Here is a 6,789-nt window from a genome sequence, read left to right as displayed (position 1 = left end):
CCATCGACGTTCACTGGAAAGGAAGATCCGATCGGGGTCATGGATTGGATCTCGGAGATGGAGTTAGCTTTCATGATGTGTGGTTGTAGAGGCAAACTACAAACCACGTTTGCAGTACACCAGTTCAGAGGAGGCGCGGTTCGTAGTGGAACACTCTGGGGAAGACTCTAAGCCCTAATAAGCCCCTGCAACTGAAGTGGGCAGAGTTTTTGGTGCAGTTCAAATGTAGGTACTGCTCAGCCCAAAATTTGCTCGAGCTAGAAAACCAATTACTTACCTTGAAGAAAGGAAGCATGTCTGGGAGTACGCGGTTCCAGTGCGTCAGGCACCTACTTTGGAGGCAGCTATCTGGGTTGCCAAGTCGGTTGAGAAGATGATTAAGGGAAGATCTGCCAACAAGACCGAGGTTGGCGAAAAGAGGAAGCTTGAGGGGTCTGTGAAGCCCGATGAGAGAAGCAAGTCCAGTACAAGGAAGTTTAAAGAAGGAGGAAGTGAAGAAAGATGGTGCGAGAAGTGCAAAAAGAAACACTCTTGAAAATGTGGTGAGAAGGTGACTTGTTTCAAGTGTGGGAAGCATGGGCATTATGCCAACGAGTGTAAATTCAACAAAAGGGTGTGTTACGAATGTAATGAGGAAGGGCACTTCAAGCAAGATTGCCCAAAGAGAGAAGGGGCAACAAAGCCAAATGTGCCGCCAAAACCAAAGGCAAGAGCATTCGATATGATCCTAGACGAAGCAGCTGCCGATGCAAGGAATCAGGAATGAGGATCTATGAAGTAGTCATGTAAATAGTACCACGTGGTATGGCCTATTAGAGGCATATTATAGGTTGAATTGGAACACCTATGTAATCGTTTCAAGAAATAATATAAAACCTTCGTTTTGTTATCCGATGATTGTGTGATTTGCTACATGCTGACTTGGGAAACTGCGGGACAATACTTGGGATGAGTATGAGTAGGTGTGAAAGGTAGTAGAGGCCTATACTAGCAGAAGCACATGACTCACACTTGGATCAGGAAAGTTCACAAGTTTACCAAGAAGCTAGTAATTGATTTCGTTTTATTCAAGTATGTCGTTACCATCGTTTCGGTAATGACTAAAAAGATGATTGTTATTCCGACCCTAGTGGTCATATCAAATCGAGTCCGACTGAGATGAATATGCTACGTGGTTCAGAGAACCAAGTTTGATGTAGCATCTGACTTAAGTCGGAAGATTCAAATAAAAGATAATCGAAGCAACCAATAGGAGTATTGCGAATTGTCGTTAAAGTAAGAAGCTTGTAGCTAGAAATGCTACATATTGAAATGTGATTGTATCACATTAGAACATGAAGGAAGGTATATTATGTTCTGGAATTTGTCTCTAAGAGACCTGAGTCTGAGCGTTGCAACATACGATGAGAGGTCATTAGAATATAACACATCGGTCCATGATAGTAATAAAAGAACTTATGTTATGTTCATATCCAGTGAGGATCAAGATTGTGACTTGAAGGTCATAATTTGGAGTCTAACATGAGATAGGGAGCAAGTGCAAGATCGAGCACCGCCTGCAGTCAGGAAGTCTTAGAGTTAGATACTTGTTCGAAGAAATATCAAAGTTACGGTTATTACTTAGGATAAAGAGGTAACATATGGAGTCATCATGTGAGCCCTGTTTTGTTGATGATTCCGGGACGTAATCATCCTAAGGGGGGGATAATTGTAATGCCCCTAGATCCGGGCCAGTCAATTTAGAGGCAATAAGTGTCGAAAACGACTTTTCGGCAAAATACTATTTAGAATAAATAGTCTTGACCAAGTTGTAGAATATGTCTCAATGTTTCCGTACATATAAAGAACGCCGAAATCCGAGTTATAACGAAGAAGTTATGGCACGTCGAAGTTTTACGGTAAAACCGGCACGACACCAGGAAGCGTAAATACTAAATTTACGATGGAGCAATTTTTAGCCTTAGTGATCTAAACCAAAGTTGTAGTATACATTAAACCGAGAACATCCATAATAAGAACGCCCAAATCTAACTTCGTATGAGGAAGTTATGATTTTTCTAAGATTTGGCTTAGCAGTGCACGACCCAAAACTCGAATTTTAGTTCAAGCGGTTTTTGGCTTACGCGACCTAAATGAGAGTTGAAGATCTCATTAATAGGAACTCAACGGTAAAAAGATAGACGAAAACGGATTCCGTATGAAGAAGTTACGAATTCTTCGCGATCATTTAACAGTCTAAACGCCTTTGAATGTTAAATTTGAGATCGGTCGAGAATTAGCCGACGGAGTCCAAATGAAAGTTGTAGATCTTGATTTTACGTACGCGTTGAAAAAAAGAACATCCAAAACGGAGCTCGTATGTGAGAGTTATGATTTTTATAAGTTTGAAGGCTGATACGCGATAGGGGTGACGTGGTACCACCAAAATTGGACACGTGGCACCACTAGAAGGCTGCCATATGCCCCAAATCAGTGAGTAGGTCGTCCTACTTGGCGAGTCGATCAGGAATTCAGCCTATAAATAGAGGTGTCAGGTTCCTCCATTTCCCACACCTTTCCCCACTTCTTTCTCTCTCTAAACTCTTTCTCTCTCTAAGCCTCCCTAACCCCCCAAAGCCTAGGGTAACTCCCTAGCACGAGGCGGGAGCCCCAGAGCGCCCGAAGGCTCCGAGAAAAGAGCCTTTCAGCTCGGGAACGTTGCTCCAGCGAAACCTGGCTTTGCAAAAAAAACCCACTGTAAGTGAGTTATGTCTACGCTATTTTTAATATAGCTTCTAATTAATTATAGTAATGTTATTAGGACCTTATAATAAGTACTTGGGCTATTATTATGGGTTATATAAGTATCGTTTAACGCTTATAGAATAGTAATAATAGCTAGACTATTAATTAGTCTCGGTGAATATTAGACTAAACTCTAGTGGTAATGATACTAGGTTTTGTCCGAGGAAAATTGTTTTAAGAGTAACGAAGTGCTATCGGAGTACCGAGTCACCACCTTACCAAGTGAGTGCATGGTCCCTTTCATCTTACACATAGATATGAAGTATTTAATATAAATTACGTGCTATGTGTGCATCTTGTCTGAATACTTGCGGTCTATGCTGGGTGAGAGATTTTTATACATGTTTTAAATGTTTTAAATTGTATACGTATTTTTATATCTACAAAATATGTTGGGTAAAATATGGGTAGATGAAGGACGAGGGGTGAAAGCTGAAATAGAGGATCATTAGTAGTATGGACCTAGTGCCCTATAGGTATACATTGGCATCAGTGGACCTAGTACTCTATAAATGAGCACTGGTAGCTGCGCCACAACCCGTAGATGATTTAGATCTACGGTAAACGTCCTAGAAGTTGCGCTCTCAGGACAGTATCGGCAACTGCACCTAATAGGGAGCCTTATGACCATGACAGTAGCGTCTAAAGGTCAATACCGGCAGAAGCACCTCATAGAAAATGTCCCAATTCTGGCAGTTGCGCCTAAGTGAAAATATTAGCAGTTGCGCTTGACCAATGTGTCATTGGCAACAATGGACTTCATGTTGTTTTGTTAGGATGATCTTTAGGAATGAATGAATGAGAAATAGCTGATTCTTAGGGTAGATCCTTAAGAATAAAGAAGATAATGGGGATGGGTAATTGGGTTGATTGTTTTATTGTTTAAACATAATAATTATATTATTGTGGGTTTAAAGCCCTATGTACTCACCAGGTTTCCCAACCTGACCCACTCAGTTTATTGATATCACAGGTATTGATATGAAGTCACATTACACTGAGAGATTTAAAAGAGATGTAGATCACTAGTGTAAATGAATGTAAGTTCTATTTATGCTTATGTTTCTGTATTGACGATGACATCCCAAATGTTTTAAAAGTGAATAAAAATATATTTCTTTAGAAATGCTTTGATAACGCGATTATCATGTATTTCTGGGAACAAATTCGACAACATTTTTATTAAAAGACATACTCTGATTTTTATAAAGAATAAACAAAATCGGTTTTTTCTGGCCTTGAAAATGGGGGTGTCACACACTGTCCAACCGTGCTTCTTTTATTCTAGGGTTTAGTATTTAAGTTGCATGTATGCAGTCTTTGTAAAAAAACGCTTTGATTATTTTTTCTGATTCAGTTTTTGTAAACCCTAGCTCGCTCTAAAGTGGAAGTTCTTCATCGAGCTCTGCTGAGGCGTGACTATATTTGAATCATAAGCACAACGTTGAGTCTATTCTGTGTTCATCATATTATTGTGTTTGTTTTTGTTTGATCTTTATCTTTTACCTGTGAAATATCTAATCGATCTAAGTTTTATTCTCTTCAATTGGTATCAGAGCAGGAAACTGTGTAATTAATACATATCTCTTATGTCGAAGAAGTTATTAGGGTTTGAATTCCGCATTGATTGATATTAATTGAGTCGTCATTCCATATTGACGTATCTCATTAATCATCAGTCTTACTCTAATTGATAAAATTACAAGTCTGGTCTTTAAAACATGTAATCGATCAAACACTATCACAATGTCCATGGATGATTCTCAATCCAATCCGATCAACATCTCTAACAGCATTGGTTCAACTACAGGGATTCCAATATTGTATACTCAAGATTATGAAGTTTGGACGCATCATTTTGAAGATTATGTGATTGGATCGGAAGATAACGGGTACTTGATCTGTGAAGCAATCACTATCGGCCCATTCGCTCACTCAAGCACCTCAAAGATTGTCAAAACTCAGAAGGAGTACAATCAGCTTGTTAACGATGTAAAAGATATTCCTCAAGATGAGAAGGAAAAGTTTCAATGCAACATCAAGGCCTTGAGGATGATCAAGTTTGCTCTGCAGTCAGATACTTTCCGTTTGGTGAGTTTGTGCGCTACTGCTAAAGAGATATGGGACAGGCTAAAAGATATGTATTCCACTGATGAAGATCTGGAACATTCCATTCAAACTCTTTTGCTTTCTGAATTTGGTGATTTCAAAATGAAGCCCGAAGAGAAACTGGTTCAGGCTTTTGATCGCTTTAATCATCTTTTAAGTAAGATGATAAAGCATGGGATCGAAAGGAAGGTTATAGAACAAAAGGTTACATTCATGAACGGTTTGAGATCTGAATGGATGGCTGTCGTATCCACTGTTAAAGCACATGAACAGTTCAAATCGTATTCTCTAGCAAAGCTGGTGGGAATTTTGAAATCCCATGAAAATGCAATGTCTAAGGAAACGAATGTGGTTTCTAGTTTGGGTTCGTTAGCCCTTGTTTCAAAAGGGAAGAGTTCAGTTGAAGAAGAAGAGGAATTGGATCTTGCTGACTACGATCTAACTGGTGAATAATATGCCATGATGGTATCCAATCCTAGAAATTTCATTAAAAGAAAGTTCCCAGCCAACAAGAACCGAAACTGGCAGGGAAGTTACAACTCTGAAAAGGTTAAGGAGGAATCGAAGATGGTGTCGAAGTCAGAAGAGTCAAAGAAAGAGGTGAAAGTTGTTGGAGATTCAGGGCTTGATTGTCATTACTGTGGAGGCAAGAACCATTTTGCAAAAGACTGTATGTTGAATAAGAAAGTAGAAAAGATATATGATGATGATGAGGAAGCGATCCTTCTGAGACGAATGGAGGAAATCAAGAAAAGAAAGTCTACTGCTAATAACATAACCATGAATGCTTTGATTGTATAGGATACATGCAATCGTGATGAATTTGGTGGTGTGGAAGTATGGTCCACGGACTCCGAGGATGAAGAAGTGAGAAAACCCACTCATGGCAAGGCGATGTTGGTAAAAGAAGAAACTGCTGCAAGAAGATGTTTGATGGTGACTGAAGGTGTATCTCAGATGAGAGGATATACAACCGATGGTGGGATAGAAGGCGAGAAGGAGCGAGAGGACAGGTGTTTTGCTGCTAAACCTATTAGTGCATAGATCAACGAACGTGATGAGTTGATCAAGAAGGTACAAAATATTCTTGCTTCTCTAAATATACCTATTACTAACTATGAAAAGGAATTAAATAACTTAAAATCTAAATTTTCAAGCATAAGTAGCAGTCTTACCCAAACCCGTGTCACAAATTCTAACCTGAATGATCAATTAGCAGGATATCGTCGAAGAGTGAGGAAAGGAGGATGTAGCTGGATTGAGCTGAAGGAGAAAGAGTTGATTAGGTCTAAGGATGAATCGATTTATTTGCAAAGAGACAATCTTAAATTTTTAAAACAACGAAATGTGTTTTGTTTGATTGCTAAAAGACTTTATTTTAATATTACTCAGTTGCATCTTGATTGTGAAATAGGAAAGAAGATACATCGCATGATTTTACCCTTCCTTGAGTTAAAGGAGGATGAAATCAATGTTGAAGCTTACAACTATGAAAGCGTTGTATCTTCTGACGAGGTCTCTCCTGCATATAAAATCGGTCTTCACAAAAATGAATCCTACATAAAGTCCAAAGACCACAAGGACATGCTCAAAAATGTGTTAGATGAGAATGATAAATTAAAGTTAAGAACCGAAACTGTACATAAATTTGGCTCATTAAATGCCAAATTAAGTTCAGAAAATAAAATTGATGTTGAAAATGCATCTGAACTTAATGAGGATGATGATCTAAGTGAAATCTCTGTAGAGGATTTGGTGGACTGTTCAGAATTTATCAAAAGAGAACCTGAAACACGCAAAAATCTGATTTCTGAAAATTTTGTTGAGTTCGCTCGCTGATCAACAGACAAGACCAAAACTCTCAAAGATAAAGTTGTTGTGTATCAAAAGGTACAA

Source organism: Lactuca serriola, chromosome 6 (genome assembly GCF_051521515.1).
Source record: "Lactuca serriola cultivar US96UC23 chromosome 6, Lser_US96UC23_V15, whole genome shotgun sequence".
Taxonomy (NCBI): domain Eukaryota; kingdom Viridiplantae; phylum Streptophyta; class Magnoliopsida; order Asterales; family Asteraceae; genus Lactuca; species Lactuca serriola.
The sequence above is the reverse complement of the archived record's forward strand: the minus strand, read 5'-3'. Positions refer to the sequence as shown.